Raw genomic sequence first — 20263 nt, 5'->3', positions numbered from 1 at the left:
ATATATATGATCATGTTGATTCTCTTTCCCAAAATTTTCATATGTCTCCACCTCTTTACAACTCAACTTTAGGCTCTTCCTCTCTTTCTTCTCAATCAAAGTAAAATAAACAAAGAAGAAAAAAGGAAAAATCAAAACACACAAACTAAAAAGAACAAAAAAAATCACACGACACAATTATACCTAAAATAAACAAATGAAAAACACACACGTCCACAGGCATGAAACAAATAAATGTGAAATCCGCTTGTATTGGCAAGTTCTTCCTGTGCATGGGTCTTGCTCTGGAGCATGATTGACATATCAATGACACTTCATTGGAGGGAACTAACTTTCACTTCCCAGCAGCTGTTAATTGCTAAGCTTCAAGTGTAATAAATGGATTTGCGCAGCCCCATCCAGTTCCTTTCAGTGCCAAGATCCAGCTCAACAAACTGTGGACAGCTTGTTCATAGTCTTGGGAATTCTTCTCTGTCCCAGTCCTTCCATGTACGGCACACACTATTTCCTCAGAGTTACCAGTCACTTCTGGCTTTTAGAATTGTTATGCCTCCTTTGCTTAGATCCCTTAGCCTTCAAGAGGAAGGGGATTGGTGAACACCACATTTTAGGACTGGGGCCTCCAAAGTCTTTCAGTCATCCTACATTATCCATCTTGAGTGTCAATTACTTCCTACCTACTGCAAATTAAGGTGTTTCGATGAGGGCTGAGCAAGCCACAGATAGATAAAGTATAATAATATGTTAGGAGGAATTATTTTATTGCTACGTTCCTTTAGTACTATTATAGTATTGGGTTTCCTCTAAGCACAGGAAATATGTAATCTTGGGTCTTGACCATTTTAGAAATTCCAGTATGTATTCCATCTCAAGGAGGGGTACTAAATCCAACGAAAAAAATAGTTGGTTACATTTGTTTGAGCCATTATTCCACCATTATAGAAAGCTTGTGATTAAAAGACTGTCATGCTGTGCCTTTAATGCTCATACTATAGTGCATAAATTACACATTGAGAAGTAGACATGAATACTGAAGAACAAACTCAGATAGTCAGATTTGGCTTTGGCTTTCACTCATTCAGTCATTTCCATTGTCCATGTATTTATAAGGAACATAAAAATAAAAATTCCTGGCCATTAAAATATAGAAGACAGAGAGTTATTTCTACTTCCCGAAAGATTTTTCTTCCTAAACTTTTTATTATTCCTTAAATATTTTACATGATTATATAAATTAAGGCACCTTTTAATCTATGTAGAAACATGTGCATTAGTGTCACTTAGAAATTGATTCTCTTAAAGGAATAGTTAAGGACTTCTATGACAGTTGCTTAAAAAATAGGACATTTTGGTAGCCAAAATAATATAGCCAAATATGGGAAAATTAGAAATAAGAACAAAGGTCTTGGTATAATTTATCACTAGAGTGAAGATAATTGTGATAATGGAAAAAATAAAAATAGATATCTAGAAACATTTCCTTTTTTGTTTTCCCCCTTATTATATTTCCTTTTACATAAGCATTTATATTATTTCACATAAATAAAATTAGCTACACACCCCAAGAAGAACCACAAAACAATCAGGAATTACATCAATATTACAATCATGTTTTGGCTACTTGTATTTGGCAATCTGGAAGAAAACATCTTTCCTATCTTGGTAAGTCTGAAATTCTGAATGTAAATCAATGACTATCATATCTCCTCTCCATCAACTTAAAACATCTATCTAGACCTAAAACCACCATAACCCCTAAACCACTAAGATTAATTGTAAGACTAAACTATCTGTTCTTCAACACCATCAGAGACTTGAGAAGGAATAAAACTTAAATACCTGAGTGAACCAGAAGTGCAAGTCAGCTGCTTCCAAAATGAAAACAACAACAACAACAACAACAACACCAACAACAACAACCACACAGATAGTATGCTGCCTGAAGAGTCACCGAAAACTAATCTTCAGCCTTCTTACATATTTGGAGAGCAACATGATCCACTCTGGCATACATTTCTCTCTTAAAGTAGTTTTGAATAACTATGTGCCCTATGTTTTAAATAATAAAATCCTAATAAATGTCAGAAATTATATTGTTATAGAAACATTCATTTAGTTTTTTTTATTTTGTTATTGTATTAATAAATAGCTACTATTTTCTTGCAACATATATGTAGGCCTTCCATTAATATACTCACATATTATTGCATAATCGTTCACTTAAAAATTTTGAGTTGCTTTTTCTAGGGCTAGAAAAATCCTTCTTTAGTAAGTTAATGGACATAACATAGCACCATAAAAATAAGAATCTATTAAAGTCTAGACCTTTTTACAGCACATTTATAGTTTGAGACAAAAATTTAAGATCAAAGACAGTTCATAAGAGAATAAGTAATTTGAAATTTAGTTCATAATTTACCACTAAAGGCTGTTCACTGTGAAAGATTTATTATCAGGTCAAATTCCCTCAGAAATATGAAAACCCACATTATAATGAAATATGTTAGAACTCTGTATAATATTGACTCACAGTCTGTACAGTCTCTAATAATTGAACATGTTACTTTGAACACTAATGCAAAGGATGCATGGAAAATGCAGGGCATCTAAAGTATAAAATTGCTACGCTAGGTGTGGGCTATGTGTGTGTAATATAGATGAATGAAGAAATGTATAGGGAATTTAACTACTCCTTAAAGTCTACAGTTTTCTATAAGGAGGCAACAAATTTTATAATTAAAATGAAAAGAATATCAGAAAACTTAAGGAAACAACTACACCTGCATTCCATGTCCTTCATGACCACCATGGGTATAAATGTTGTCCACAGTCATAGTTGCCAGGTCCAGACTCCTAAAATGTCTACCTCTAGCTCCCTTTAATAAAACAGTCATAGAACTTGTATGTCATTATTTATTACTTCCTCTGTTCAACAGACTGCTGCATAGATTCAGGAAAGATATTCAATTAGAGGTAAAAGTCTCAGTTTTAGACTAAGAGCATTTCAATATCTCTGATCAAAATGATAGCACTTTGATATTTATGTCTTCTAAATAAAACATAGGTGAATATAATATCTATAATATTTATATCTATTAAATAAAGTAATATGTTTAAGACACAGCAAATTCTAAGTTATTGTAGCAGAAAATGTTGATCCTATAATAAAGCAGAGAGAAATATGAAAGGAAAGAAATATTTCAACATAAAGCTGACACATACTGTCCAGAAAATAGCACATTGAATAATGGTAAGTGCAGAGATTCATAATTATAAAGTAGGTATTCCAAATGTCAGCTGATTGAATTTAGTCCCAATTAAAGTAAAAAAAATATATTTCTTTTATGCTTCTAACATAATATTGATATATCTAAATGTTTGCATATGTGTATGGTTGTGTGTATATAATTTAGAAATAAAAAAGTTAAAACATGAGATTTTATTGTAGAAAAAGCAAATATAAGACACAACTATAAAATGTGAATTAGAGTAACAGTAAAAGACAACATCACCATCATCTTTCATGTTATCACATATTCCTTGCAGCATATATCTGGAGAACATTTTCTCATAAATAAGGCAGATATGCCAGCTAGTAAAAATAAATACAATGAGGTAGTCAACATTCATCTGGGAGGACAAGGATTACTTTGTTTTCCTTGTACTTGCCAAATGCATAAGATACTAGGATTATAAAGAAAGGTATTTTCTTCCTTACAACAGAAGTAAGGTGTTAGTTCATTTTGTCTTGGAGAGTGGGATGCTTCTAGATATGGGCTGAAAACACAGTAGTTTGACAACTTGTGTTTCCTATCTTATGTTTATTATATTGGAAAAAACAGTACATATTTCTTGACACTGTCTCTGTCTCTAAACTCTTCTCTTTACAAACAATATTGGAAACAGTCTAGAACAAGGCCTTTATCTCAGCTAATAACTCAAGACAAAAAATCAAAGGAGAAGCCGGGCGGTGGTGACACACACCTTTAATCCCAGCACTCGGGAGGCAGAGGCAGGCGGATCACTGTGAGTTCAAGGCCAGCCTGGTCTACAAAGTTAGTCCAGGACAGGCAAGGCTACACAGAGAAACCTTGTCTCGAAAAACAAAACAAACAAACAAAATTTTAAAAAAGACAAGAAATCAAAGGAGAATCAAATGCTATTGTTTTGCTAAATAAACGTAACAATGAAATGATGCCTAATGGCATCCTGCTATACACATTGATCAGTACCTCGCTGCCACCATCAGGAACATTCTTCTTGCACTAGGTAAGAACCAAGAGAGTGACTCACAATTTGACAATATGCAAGTGCAGCCACAATGGAGTCTTTATCAAACCTCTCCCTTCAGAAATCTATGTGACTTGGAGGAGAAAAGATTGTAAGAACTAAAAAAACAAAAACAAAACCAGAAACAAACCAGTCTCTTCCAGACACAAGACTGATACATTGATGAACACTTAAAGACTGTGGCCACATTCACAGTTCTGTACAAGTTCAAGACAGACAGTGTCCCAGAGCCGAACAGAGGAAGTAGACATGAGTGCCCATCCTTAACCAAGAATCTATCTCTGACATTTACTTAGAAAGAGAAACCTTGTTCTTTCAATGCAGTCTCACTGGGCATATTAATGACACTTAAACATAGGCCTCATACCCAGCAGTTCCAACACAAAATGAATCCAATGGTGTATTTGTATACTTATTGTTTTTATAATCTGGTTTCTGATTTTGTGTTCTTATGGAGTTATGAGTGTGTATATCTGTGTGATTCTTGTGCTTTTTGTTGCTGTTTAAACTACTTTGTTTGTTTGATATTTGTTTTCCAAAGGCACAGAGAAAAAAAGTACGCAGAGTTTTACACATAAGCAAGTGGAGAAGATCTGGATGAATATGGAGGAGGAGAAACTATGATCAAAATATATTGTATCTCTTTTTAGTTCACTAGAATAGAATTCTGCATATTGATACAAAATAAGTTTAATTTTGATACATTGGTATAGAGTTCATGGGCCTTGGTTGGTGCATCAGTCTCTGTATTGTAGTGTGGTTATCCTGTAGTATGTCAGTGACATCCACTTATGAATGTGTATATACCATGCATGTTTTCTGGATCTGGCTTACCTCACTTGGGATATTCATTTCTAATTCCATCCTTTAGCCTGGAAATTTCAAGATTTCCTTGCTTTGGATAGCTGAATAGTATTCTCACTTGTTAATAGGAAATAGTAATAGTATTGTTTTCAGCAGAATAATGGGGCAGGTTGTAATAATGTGTGGTATTATGCTAAAATTGACGTAAGACTTAAAATATGTTCTAATATATAAGAAAAGAAAACCTAAATTCACTGATTTGTGACCATAAAATTTGTGAAATCAACCATACTCTACAAGAAATAGTGTTACTGTGATATCAGTAGTGTTTTGCTGAGTAAAAAAGGAGTGATTCTGGAGGGTTCTGAATTCATTTACAGAGAAACAAACAAACAAAGAATAACGGAGTGGCAATCACAGTTTTCATATTTTCCACAAATCTTAATAAAATCATTGTAACAACTCTAACATTTCATTACCCATTTCTAAGCTATAGATCTCCGAAATACTAATACTTGAATACATATATGCATATATCTCAATTAAATGAGTATTGTAAAGTTAATTATTTGCCATAACTCCTTTAAATAACTCTGTATGTATTTGTTTTCACTTTATCTGACTTACTATGCTGCACTAATGTATGATAACATGGGTTTTTGTCTTTCAAGTAAAATAACATTAGGTTCCAATTTACCAGAAAAGCCAATGAGATTCAGCAGTCATGGCCATAAAGTAAAAAAATCATTCATTTGGCATTTGACATCATTCATTCCTACAGATTTGACCCTAGACACAATTTCACATTTTATAAGTATGCATGAAGAAATGCTTGACTAAAAAGTAAACCAACTCACTATAAATATTCAAGATCACCTTCTATGTTTAAAACCCTTAACAGTGTCACTATTTGTCATCTACTGATGTGTAAAAGGGCCTGGGGATAAAATTATTACTTTTAGGTTGGGTAGTTCAGCTGACAAAAGTTCTATTTAACAATAGCCTAAATAGCAGCAGATATAAATAAATAAATAAATAAATAAATAAATAAATAAATAAATAAATAAATTCAATCTTATAAAAGTATAAGTGCTTTTTCTGTAATGAAATTCACATTGCAATTCTTACTATATAATTCAACAATATTAAAATAATTAAAATGCTGTAGCATGCCATAACTTTTTAAAGCATTTGTCTCATTAATTCTGACAGATTCTCATAATCCAATCCACAATTTTCTTTCATGACTGTAGTTGATTACCTCGGTTATGACTTTTTCTTAAAGCAAACAATACTATAATGGAGAAAAATATTACTATTTAATGGCAATTTAGGAAAGTAGAATATCAGTTCATATTGCTAGAAAAAGAACAATGTAACAACATTTGTTTTTAACACCAATAAAAAGTAGGATTCTGGTAAAAATTAAAATGTTTTAGGACGAAAAGAATTATTATGTTGCAATTGAGGTAATTTACATAAATAAAGTAGGAAACAAGGCAAAGATGTACGATCATTCAGAAATGAAAATAGGCTTTTATTAAGGGAAGAGACACATAAACATTGCTATAGAGAATACTTATAGTTATGTTAGCACCAGGGTTTCTCTGTGTTTCCTCATGCTCTACACATTTACTGTCATAGATTCTTTTAGTAATTTAAATATCACAAGACAGTTTTCAGAAGTCTTTGATCAGGAAAAAGACATGGAATTCTATGATACAAATGTAAAAACATGAGTTTCATGAGCGATTTCTGTAAGTCATTGAGGTCTTGTGTCGGGACTACCACAGAAGAATAGCTTCTGCAATATGCCCACGCGGAAAAGAAGGTCAGAAGGGACCTTCTCTTAATTCCTGTAGCTATTCAGAGAGCTACAAAGCTATTGGTTAATAGTTGTTTGTGAAACTAAATTTGAAGTGAGGAACAATTCCCAAAACCTAGAAATCACTGGAATTAAATACAGACAATGAATTGAACTTAAAAGTGTTTTATAGTAAATGTATAAAACATTTCTGAACACGAAGCAAAATAAACTACTAAGTAATATTAAATGTGATTTTATTTTGCAATTTAACTATGCAATTAAATATATTCTGCCCAATTTCAAATTATCTACATATTAGTATACTATTTAAATGAGTCCTACACCTATAATTCTACCAAAGAAGGGTTTGAAAAGTGGCCAATCAACTTAAGCATGTGAAAATATTAATGTAGATATTAATTTATATTTTGTAATGAAAATTGTTTATCTAAAGGATAAAGTTTCCTGGATAGCAGATGAAAAGTGACGGATCTATCTAGGTGTGGGAGCATACATCTTGAATCCTCTTCCTACCCAAGTAGTTTGGTCACAACTTTTCATCACAGCCATACTAACTGTAATTAAAGCAGGAGCCAACAAAATGAAGCTTTTTGGACAAGGGGAACATTATGGTTAGGCAATAGATAAGAACAAAGTATATTGATACTTTAATTAATAAAATATAATTAAGTCCATTAGTTTTTGTGCTAAGTTAATTTAAAAATTATTGAAACTCTTTTTTTTTTTTATTTTCTCTCCTTTATTAATTTATTCTTGTTACATCTCAATGGTTATCCCATTCCTTGTATCCTCCCATTCTTCCCTCCCTCCCAATTTCCCTTTATTCCCCTCCCCTATGACTGTTCCTGAGGGGGGTTACCTCCCCCTCTATATGATCATAGGGTATCAAGTCTCTTCTTGGTAACCTGCTGTCCTTCCTCTGAGTGCCACCAGGTCTCCCCCTCCAAGGGACATGGTCAAAGGTGAGGCACTAGAGTATGTGAGAAAGTCATATCCCACTCTCCACTCTACTGTGGGAAGTGTTCTGTCCATTGGCTAGATCTGTGTAGGGGCTTAAGGTTTACCGCCTGTATTGTCCTTGGCTGGTGCCTTAGTTTGAGCGGGACCCCTGTGTCCAAATCTGCCTATCATAATGTTCTACTTGAAGGCTTCTAGGACCCTCTGGGTCCTTCTACTTTGCCTTTCTCCCATGATTCTCTCATCTAGAGTCCCAATAGAATGTCCTCCCCTCTGTCGCAGTTTCCTGGTAAGTGAAGGCTTTCGTGGGACATGCCCGTTGGGCTAATATGCAGATATAAGTGAGTATATACCATTTGAGTCTTTCTGCTTCTGGGTTAACTCACTCATTATGATCATTTTTTCCGTGTTGAGCCTTTTATTTTTAAGAAAACATACACAATTTTAGCCCCAGCTACTAAAACTGGAAGTGTTTCTGATGTGGTAAGAAAGAAAAAAAAATTTTAAAAACCTTCGAGATAGAGGATTCCTTTCCTAGTTACATAACACAGAAAGTTGTTTTACCTTAAGCTACTCCACCATACCCAACCCATAGGTAAGTTCATAATCTGTCTCATCTTAAAACATACATTTGAGATTCCACCTACTGACTTTGAGCTCAAAGTATGGCAGCAGAGGATACTTCTGAACCTCAAAATTTCCCCAATTTCCCCAGCCTAGATTCATGTGCAACAACCACAGAGAACACAACTGACCCAGTCCTTCACAGTCAGTCACAGAATGGAGGCTTGTTTTTGTGTACAACCTCAGAGCAACATAAGACATCCAAGGTGTTATTAATAAATATATATCTTAGTTTACATGTTTATTTCCTGTTTAATGAAATTTCAAGATTTTTATTTTAATTTTTGGTTAGGAAAATTAATACAATTATGCAACCAAGAAACTCCTGAACATTTATTCAAGTAATAATTTTTGGATGTATACAGTTTAGCTGATTGAACTAACATTTTCCCCTCTATATCAGACCTCAATGAAAGATGCCTGCTACACTTGGGATATGCATAAATCTCCTCCATTGCAGGTGGGGTTGCAAACTTGCACAGCCACTATAGAGATCAAAATGATGGTTCTTCAGGAAATTGAGAATTGATCTTCTTCTATACTACTCAGCTATTAAAAACAAGGAAATGTTGAAAGTGAGGGCAAATGGATGGAACTAGAAAAGATCACCCTGAGTGAAGTTACCCAGACCCAGAAAAACAGGCATGGTATAACCTCTCTTATAAGTGGATATTAGCCCAACACAGGTGTCTTCTGAGACACTCCACCCAGCAAGGGATCTGAATAGATGTTGCAACTCAAAGCCAGACTCTGGGCCAAGCACTGACAGTTGTATGACAGAGTTGGGGGATGGAATGAGCTGGAGAGATCAGGAATCCCACAGGGAGAAGATTAAGGACAGTGGATACTGACCTGGCGTGGAGGAGGATTGCACAAGTTGATGCACCCCAAGCAAGGACAATGCATTCAGAGAACCTAAGACCTCCTGTTCAGATATAGCCAATGGACAACTCATTCTCTAAGGCATGTGGGGTGAGAACTGGGACTGCCTCTGACATGAACTCTGGTGCCCCTTGGCATGCAGGCTGTCCAGGCACCCAAAGGAAGGGAGGCAGGAGGTCCTGATGAGACCTGATAGGCTGTGGTCAGATGGTAGGGTAGGAGTCTCTTACCTCTTCCGTCCTGTCAGAGGTCTAGGGGAGGGGAATAGGACTAAAGAGGAAGGGAAGATGGGAATGAGAAGAGAGAAGTGAGGTGATAACAATCCGGATGTAAGATGAATAAATTATAATACATTTAAGAAATGAAAAAAAATAGACCTACTCTTGGGCATATATCCAAAGACACTCCATTCTACCACAAGAACACTTGTTCAGCTATGTTCTTTGTGGCTTTATTCATATTAGCAAAAACTAGAAACAATCTAATTTTCCCTCAAATGAAGAATAGAAAAAGAAATTGTTTTACAGTTACACAATGGAGTCTTACTCATCTGTTAAAAAATGACACCATGAAACTGGCCAGGCCAAAGAAAGCAACTGAGAAAAATTATCCTGAGTGCAGTAACCCATGCCCAGACAAACAAATATTGATGTATTCACTTGTAATTGGATATTAGCTCTTAAGTAAAAGACAACCCTACTACACTCATTTTTTTTTTAACTTAACACTTTTTATTCTGGCATACCACATTGTCACCGGTACAATAACCCTGTATGTAGCAGAAACAAATACTTGAATTTCATAATCTCAACAGTTTGTGAGTTATTGACTAGAAAAAAACTGAGATGTAAAGCTAGTCATCTAGTCATCAAACAAATAGAATTGGTCTGCAGTCTAGTTACGCACATTAGCTCATCTCTGTTGAGATCTGCAAGATAATTATAAACTTCCTATTCACGTAATGTCAAAGACATTGATCATTTCCTCCTCTGTGCTTGAGCATTTACTTTACTATTGAAATTATGCCATGTTTTATTTTCTTCCAGACTTCATAAGCAAGGGCCAGAGTTCAATGTCGGCTTTGTAATATTCCTAGTGTTACTACTAAGCATCTTTCTCTCCATACCATGTACAGAACTATCTGTCCTAGTTTAGATTATAATTTCCACTGTATCATTACTAAAAAGAATTACTATCTTTTGAGAAAATATATTCCGACTTGGGGAAAGAAAGTGGGGTACAGAGCTAAACATAGAATTCTCAACAGACGTATACTGAATGGCTGAGAAACACTTAAAGAAATGCTGGATGTGCCTAGTCATCAGGGAAGTGCAAATCAAAAGGACTCTAAGATTCCATCTTAAAGCTATCAGAGTGGCTAAGATAAAAAATTAAAGTAACAGCACATGTTGGCAGGGGGTGGAGGAAGGGGAACACTTCTCCATTGCTCGTGGGAGTGCAAACATGTACAACCACTTTGGAAACCAATCTGGCACTATCTCAGGAAATTAGAAATAATTCTACCTCTAGATCCAGCCATACCACTCCTGGGCATATACCCAAAAGATGCTCCACCATACAACAAGAACATTTGCTCAACTATTTCCACAGTAGATTTGTTCATAATAGCCAGAATCTGGAAACAACCTAGATGTCCCTCAACCTAAGAATAGATAAATAAACTCTGGTACATTTACACAATAGGTTACTGCTTAGCTATTGAAAACAAGGAAAACTTGAAATTTGTAGCAAATGGATAGAATTAGAAAAAAAAATCATCCTGAGTGAGGTAACCCAGACCCAGAAAAACATGCATGCTATATACTCACTCATAAACAGATATTAGCCACATAATAGAGGATAATCACACTACACTAAGGAGACTGATGCACCAACCATGGACCGTGTTTGATGTGGATCTAGAACCTCTGCTCAGATGTAGCCAATACGCGGCACAGTCTCCTTCCGGGTCCCACAATATGGGGAGTAGGGACGACTTCTGACATGTACTCTGGCCCCCCAATGTGGATTACTTCCCTTCTGGCAGGGTAGCCCTGCCAGGCCAAAGAGGAAGAGGATATAGGTAGTGCAGATGAGACTTGATAGGCTGAGTTCAGATATTAGGGAAGGATGGCTCCACTTCTGAGTACTAGGGGAGGGAGGAAGAAGGTATGAAGGAGGTAGGGCGGGATCTGGAGGTGATGAGGGAGGCAGCTACGATCAGCATGTAAAGAATTCAAATTGTAGAACAAGCAGGTAACTTGTATTGGTAATCCCACCACATGGGAATAGCTCTGAGACTGGCTGAGACATGAATGTCTATGCATGGACAATGCTTCTTGTTGGTAGCAGAGTCCCTGTGACTTATTATTAGAAACCATTCTTCATGTGGCATGAATGAAGATTTACTAATGTCTTTCTTCTGCTCATACAAAGAGCAGAAAACCAGCCTTATTTGTTTTGTGCATCCTACACACCTCATACAGTTATTATTTTAGGAATATATAACGCTTGTGAAAAATTATATGTATTCAGAACAAAAGAACAAGACATCGATGCTGGATCAGAGCTGACAGGATTCATTCCTTTCAGCGTGCTGGATGCTGACATTTTGCATCCTTCATGTTTCAGCCCCAAGGGCTTCAGTTGCTATTCCTCATCAGAACAAGACAGCTGCCAGGGACAGCTTTGAAGAAAGCTTCTGATCCCAAATGATCCAGCATTTCAAACTGTCCCATACAGGGCTCCTATTAAGCCTGGAATTTCTTAACATTTAAAAACTGGACCACAAATGCTATTTCTAGCTTGTTTAACCATTTTCCCTTTTTCTCCAATTTTATTTGGGGCCTTACAAAGATATTATTTATGCCAAACCCCCCAGAAGAAACCTTAAGAGAATAACACCCCATTTGCATTAAGGGTGAGTGGGGTAGGTTTTTGGTTGCTCTCTTAGGCTATATATGTTTATTTTCATTGTGAGTTGGTTATAAATTATTATTGGTCTTATTCAGAAAGAAAATTAGGTTGGATTTGGAGATGTCACTCTTTTCCTTTATCTTTCTCTCTTAGAAATGAAGATAGGGGTTGAAAAGAAAGAATGTGGATTATGGAAATATATAGGGATGATAGGACAAAAGAGTATTATTGAATCTACTCCCCAACATAAGGCCTTAATTATTACTCACATATAAGGTTAACTTTAACTCATTGATATAGACTTTTGTTTATTGATGAAAAATAAGTTTAATTTTTATACATTGGTATAGAATTCAAATTTAAGATTATTCTTCACACACATTATATATATATATATATATATATATATATATTTCTATTCTAATATGAGTTATTGTCCCAGTCCAACTAAATATTAATACAAGGTTTACTTCAATACTTTGAAAGTGCTATTGCAGACTGTTTAGAATAATTAAGTAATGCAAATCGATTGTTAGTTGATCAAATCATGGTCATGTCAATTAATAGTCTACTTTTGTCACAAGAATATACATCCTAGCTTTAACAGATAGATATAATTCTATAGATTGATAAGGTAAAATAGTTAGAAAAGGCTTCAAAAATCTCAGAAATCTACCAAATATGGCATTTAAATATGTTTTTATTACTTTAAAGTTTCTTTGACAATAAGACTGGTTAACTCCAGCAACATGCAGCCTACCTCAAAGAAGATGATGAGCATCAAAGTACCTCCATATGGAGTTGGCTTCAAATGTGGCAAAGAAGCCACTGGGCAAAATGTGCTAGTTTTTGCCACATACAGAATTCTTTTTTTAAAAAATGGGCAAACTTGGATGCAGGTAAAGTTGGTGGTCAAATTCTGCTAAGATAAGGTAAGCAAGTCCTCAATACTTCTTGTCTTATAAATATGTCTGTCAGATATATTGTGCCAGAAGGCTGAAGATGATTCTCCAACACTATATAGAGTTGTAGGTGACTGTTCAGGCAGCAAACTGTCTTTTTTCATTTGTTTTTCATTTTGGAAGATGCTAACTTGCACTTCTTGGTTACTCAGGTAATCAATTTTTAGTCTTCTCAAGTCTCTGATGGGGTTGAAGACCAGATAGTTTAGTTTTACAATTAAGCGTAGCTGTTTAGGGGTTATGATATTTTTAGGTCTTTATAGATATTTTAAGGTGATAGAGAAAAGATACGATAGATATAGATTTACATTCTGAATTTTTGACTTCTGAAGACAAGAAAGATGTCTTCTTCAAGGCTGCCAAACAGCCCAAACACTATGAATGTAGCATTTACAAAATTCCTAATTTTTTAATGGTTCTTCATACTATATGTAGTTTATTGTATATATGCATAATAATATAAATGTATATGTAAAAAAAAAAAAGAAAAGAAAAAGAAAAAATGTCATGTCACATTCGTAGCTCACTTCTCCCCTTGATGTATCCAGGCACTGCTCTACACCTGGCTAGGAAGGGTAAAGCAGAGCCTGAACTGGTGTGAATGGCAGGATCCGGCTCTTTAAGTGTTTCAGCCTTTTAGCTCCGAACCCTCCCACTCACACTGTAACTCTTAGATGATATTCAGTGAAACAGCGTGTTGTGCGTTCATTTGGGGTGGACAAAGATTATGTGAACCTTTGGGAGTGGGAAGGGATTCCCAGTGTGGGTCCGTTATCATTGGCTAGGATGGAGATGCTGGTGATCCTTTATTTTCACAAAGAATTCCAGGAGCTATGCTAGACAACCTGGAGAATTGCGGACTTAGTCGGGCCCTGAAGGCACAGACCAATGAGGGAGCAATCCTTAATCCTGCCATTCTCAAGGTTGAGATCTTAGGAGTGTGTACATTCCTCAGTCTCACTATATCTCTCTGTGCTGATTTCCCCGGTGACACAGTCACATGCCCCATCACATTTGGAGCCAAGACCTCAGTGTCTTATTTCTTAACTGACAGCTATAAAAATTATAGCCTCTCAGACGAAGATTGAAAGCATTCCAGTTCTACGAAGACAAACAAAAATATTGGGAAGGGAAGTTGACTATCAAAACGGCAATAGCAGGTTCCTCTCGGGTCACGTGACATTCCCAGCTGTGGGCTTTTGACTTTAATGCCGTATGTGAAGGTGAAACCCTTACCTACGGAGCATGCCTCGGGCCCAATTAGAAGCCAGGAAGCTAGCACATTATAGTCATGTGACTTTTGCACCAATGGACCCCATCTAAACTGTAGTGTCATTACTGCAGCACACAGGATCTAGTAGTGGGTAAGAAAACTGATTTATTTTAAAAAACCTCGATGCCTATAGAAAGCACCATTTTGCATGGCTACTCTAGCTATCCTAGAGTTTGTTTGATGGAGAATTCTCTGGGCTCTTCAGAGCAAGTGTGTACATTCTTCAACACCAATATATCATGCTGTCACGGAAGGTTGCAAATGACAATAACATTTTGTAGAGCTTTAGACTTTGCGTCTTCCCCAGACACTAATTTGTAGGGATATCTTGCTCTATGTTTTCCTTTAAAAATCCACTCGTGCTGTGGACAACATTGTCCAAGTGTGCAGGTTATTTCCATTTAATCTGCATTTTCTGTTTAAATTGTATTTTGAAATTTACTTACTAAAAACCAGCCTTCCATTAAAAATTATTTTATACAGCCTTAGTTTTGGTTAATATACCCACTACGCTCCTCTTTCTCATCTCTCTCTATCCCATCCTAAGATAAGATTTAACACATTTTATTCCCCCTTTTCTTTAAATTCATGTATATTTCATAAGCCTTATAGTATTTTTTTACATTGATTTGGGATATAGTATGCTTCTATATGGCCTTTTAAGCTATTTTCCATTGGTTCAACACTGTGCTCCATTCCCTTGTTTTTCTCCAATATGTCTGAGCCGCTCCCTGGTATAGTTACTCTGTGCACTCTATTCACCTCTCTTTTTTGGATTTACCGAACATCTGCTACTTCTTTCACCTCTCACCATACCTCCACACAGAAGCCTCTCTCATGTTTCTTCCATTAATGATTAATATTAAACATACAAAACAAAAGACTTGAAGCTTGGTTCAGTATAAGAAAATATTATATGACATTTTTCTTCACATTTGTCAAAGTGTCTCTATGAACATGTAACTCACTTGTTTGGCTATACATGCTATGTATATGTATAGCCAGGGAACTGATGTGGTCCATCTGCTTTTATCCCCAACCACTGATGTTACAGATACATGTAACCTTATACATTGTATACTTGGTTTTTGGGCTCTAACTTGAAGACTTCATGCATGTACAGAAAGCACTTTATCTGCTTTTGACCCCACAAATCTCTAAACAAACAATTGTAAAGTGACTTCAACTTAAGAATTTTCAGAAAAGGCGATTGGAAGTAATTAGGTTTGCATCTTTGTTAATCTAGACATTGTTGTATTCCAGTTGACTCAGTTTCATAATAATTCTCCTTAGCTGCTGAGTAACCACATAAATGCAGAAAGTTAATATTCCAAAAGTGCTGTAGAGATTATTTCTATAAAATGCACTATATGAAAATTTAATTTTAGGACCTTTAGTGACTAGCATAATGTATGTTACATATGGACACCCATTAATGTAATTTACAGAATTCTGGCTATTATGTTTTAAAGAGTCATAGACTTGCTCTGTCAGGGCACAAGAATAGAGAGAGTCCTCATTTTCAAAATAATGGACAGCATACTGAACAGACACATCACAGATCAGCTGGAGTCTGGATAACTATGTTGACCAGTCCCTTGTTTAGGTAGCTTATGCATGTACATATATAAACTAGTTAAATACACAAAGCAGTAAAGACAACTACAGTATCTTGCATAGTTGATATGTTTTTCATAATTAAGATTAATAAATAACTTATATTTGTGTATACATGAGCTCAGATCAGTTTTTCAAGAAACGTCCTTTGGGGTTAGCAAAAAGTTAACAAAACCTCAACAACTGAGAAAAGAGTTGCCATTCTTTCTAAGTAACAGAAAGTGGAACATAATTTGGTTTTATTTTCTTATGTTTATATTATGGGAGTAAGGAGTCTGAGGTTATTTCCTTAGAGGTTGGCAATAAGGCTGATAGGTTAAGTATTTGTATAACATTGGAAACCTTCATCAATTAAATATTTACAAAATAACGTATTGTTTATATGTATGTCTTTCATGCTTCTAAACAGGGATGCTGTCAGAATAAAGTATGAGGATTAAATTTAAGCACTAATTTGGAGAAGGGAAGAGTTTAGGAGGCACATTATATTTTATATCACTCACAGAAAATGACTTCCTTTAACCACTAAAAAACAAGAATGAATGAAATTAGCAGGTGAAAGCTTCATCACTGAGTGACTTTTCGTACTACAGCACTACAGAAGAAATTTGTACCTAATCAGGGAAATTATTTTTTTAACAGATAATCACTCTATAAAAAGAATAATTTTCTTCTGTATTATTTCACTTCTGAATTGTGTGTGTAGAGAATTCGTACTGGATGAGTGGAGGTCAGTGAACAACCTGTAGAAGTCAATTTTCTTCCTTTACCATGTTGCTCACTAAGACTGAACTCTACTCTTATGCTTGGAGGAAAGGGTCTTTACCTACTGAGTCACCTTGCCAGTTTTTAAAGTATAAATTAAATAGTAAATATATTTTATAGTATTAATTAAGATTGTACTATCTACAAATTATTACCTTATCAAATGAGTTTTCCTAGAAAAAGTTACTGAAAAATTGTCCCATTGCCCTAAATTTAAAGGTTCCTTTTAAATTGCCAATAGGTGGGGAAAGATAACCATTCACACGGACTTCATTACATTATGCATAATGTACTTCTCTCATCTATTCATGGATGAAATTAAAGGGAAGATTGTCAAATGCTACTGTGGAGTGAAATACTTGTGATATTTAGGCCAAACAATAACATTACTAGAATCAGAAAGAACTAGTTACTTGGAGACAATTAATGATGGCATGCAAACTCCTTTGCCATGCTTAACTGACCAAGCACTAGACGGGAAATCTGCCTTGGCAAAGGATTTGATTCTTCTCCACATAATCATGGCATGATGAACGGGATGAAAGTTTTATTTTATTTTTCAGAAAGGCCCAACAGAAAAGAATCTATATTTGCAAAAATCTCTTTAGCGCAGTCTCAGCATCACCACTATTAAATTAATGAATCAGACCCTGGTATCGGTGGGAGGGTGTGTGTCCTACACAGTGGAGGGTGCATAGAAACATTTCTGGTTCATACCCCATCGATGATGTTGTAAATATCTTTTCCATTCTCCATCCTCCGTGACATTGAAGAAACTGTAGGTGTCACCAAGTGCCTAGAATGTGAGCGCAAATGTGGATAACATTTAATTTTAAATTAAAATAAACATTACAATAAAGGAATAATTCTTACAAAAATGTGAAGTGCAGAAGATAGTATGGTACGGGATCAAAAAGGAAACTTCATTTGGAACCTGAGAAAGACAGGTAGACGTGAACTGAATCTGAGCTTATAGTTACACCTTTGTAGCATGCTTTTAACAAAGTCATCCCATAACATACTTACCTGGAGCCTTCCACAAATGCACAATGTGCAAAAAGACCAGTAAAATGGTGCATAATTTAAACCATGAAATGATTTTTTTTACAAGTGTTTTAGAAGGAAATAGAAATAGTTAGAGAACAGGATATAAGCCAGTACTCTAAAGAGTTGGGGGGAAAACTTGAATCCAGTCTTCTGGTTTTTTTCTATAGCTTAAATATACATTGTGACTGAAAGTACAGCTATAGACAGAGAGGAAGACAGTTTCAGCTGTTCTGAGAAGTGACAGGTAAGTGAGCTATCATTAACTTATGTTCCTCACTTACAGCTACTTAAGTCAACTCATGGGGATTGGGAACTTTATGCAGTTGCTAGAGATGAGAAATATTTTCAAGATAATGTCATTTCAAAGTCAGTGGTCTTCTATACATTTTACATAAGTGTCATGAATGGAGATTCTATCTATTTCAATGTATGTTCTGTCTACTAATACCTTTATATAATCCACAAGAAATGAATTTAGTTATGAAATTTTCATCTTCTACACAAAATACATTACCCATAATTGCTCTATCATCAGACATATTAGACTTTTGAAGGATTCCTCATAACTTTCCATAACTGGATTGTAATCAGTGATGTAACTGGAGCAGAAGGTGCCCATTGTTAGCTTAATCGCAGGTGTACAAGATCTAATCAGGTATTAAATGAATTCTCCTCTGACAAATATTCAGAGAACAAGTACAGATAAACAAGAAAGTGGGAATGTTTTACAACACTGAGCAGTATTTTTAAAAGATTCAGGAGCTTCTTTTCCGACTATTTGTACTCCAATACTTGTTATCCTGGAATTGTCTCTAATCTGCGCTATTTCCACAAATCTTCTCTACCATCAGCTATAGATGCAGTATCTGTCATCTGCAGCTGTGTGAAATGATCTGGTTGTTTATTGAGCGCAAATATCATTTGTGCCTAAGGACCCTGTTTGAAGAGATGATAGAGTGCCTTGCAGCTGGAAAAATTGTTTGCATAAACTAAAAGACTGGTGGGCATTTTTGAACATCCTACAAGACAATAGTGAGGTACATCTTCACTAATTTTCAGACACCTGGTTAAGGGCATGGATTTTAGTGAGTTCATCAAATTAGTTTGTTGGACGGTGAAGATATGATATATCTTTACTCATCAGTTACTGTGCAATAAAAAAATATTGCAACTATTCTATATTCTTATAATATACATAATGTTCTTATACGTTTGCATCTGACATTAAAGATCATGGGAATCAATAGCTTGTCTGCTTCCTCCTGTTCTTCCTCCTCTTTCTCTTTATAATGTAATTTAAAGGACAAAAGCAGTGTCCTGCATGTGCAAATCAAGCCGTTTATCAATGACCTATATCACCATCCTAGAAGCAATATTTCTTTACTTAAAATGAGACAGAAAATGCAGAACCAATGCATTATGTTACCCATCTCAAGGATGCAGTTTGTATGGTAAACAACTGGTAGAACTAGACACATGGATTCAGGGACACTGCTTATGTCCCTTTATCTGGCAGAAAACTAAAGTCTAACAGGCACACTTAACTAGTAAATTTGATGAAGAGTTGGAGATTGACTATCGATAGGCGCGAGACTGAATAACCTCAGGACTTACAGTCTTAGGGAGACTTCTCAAGCCTAAGAACTGCATGTGATTTTTATAGAGCAGACCATGCACAAGTACCATTCTCTGTGGAATGGAAGAAGAGGTTTTTTTGTTTTTGTTTTTTTTTGTTTTTGTTTTTTTTGGTTTTTTATTTTTTTGGTGTTTTTTTTTTTTTTTTTTTTTTTTTTTTGATAGACAAACAGCCTTCTCTGCAGATACCTCCTGCTCAACAGCAGTGGAGGCTGTGATAGCACTTTATCCAGCTGAAGGAAAGAAAATCATCCCATTTTACTGAGCTCTACTTTTCTTTCTGTAAAAGATAAAAAAGCAAGTAAGATCCTCCCATCATAATGTTCTTCTTGTATGTTTCTAGGACCCTCTGGATCCTTCTATTTCCCCATTTATTATGATGCGTGCATCTGGGCCCGGGGGTCCTGCTCAAACTATGGCACCAGTCAAGGACAATTCTATCAGTAAACTTCAAACCCCTACTCAGATCTAGCCAATGGACAGGAAATTCTTCACAGTTGAGTGAAGAGTGGGGTCTGACTTTCATACGAACCCTGGTGCCCCATATTTGACCATATTCCCTGGATGGGGAGGCCTGGTGGCACTCAGAGGAAGGCTAGCAGGCTACCAAGAAGAGATTTGATACCCTATGAGCATATACAGGGGGAAGAGGTCCACCTCAGT

The sequence above is a fragment of the Acomys minous genome, assembly GCF_964271855.1.
Source record: "Acomys minous genome assembly, chromosome: 12".
Taxonomy (NCBI): domain Eukaryota; kingdom Metazoa; phylum Chordata; class Mammalia; order Rodentia; family Muridae; genus Acomys; species Acomys minous.
Note: the sequence above shows the minus strand (reverse complement) of the source record.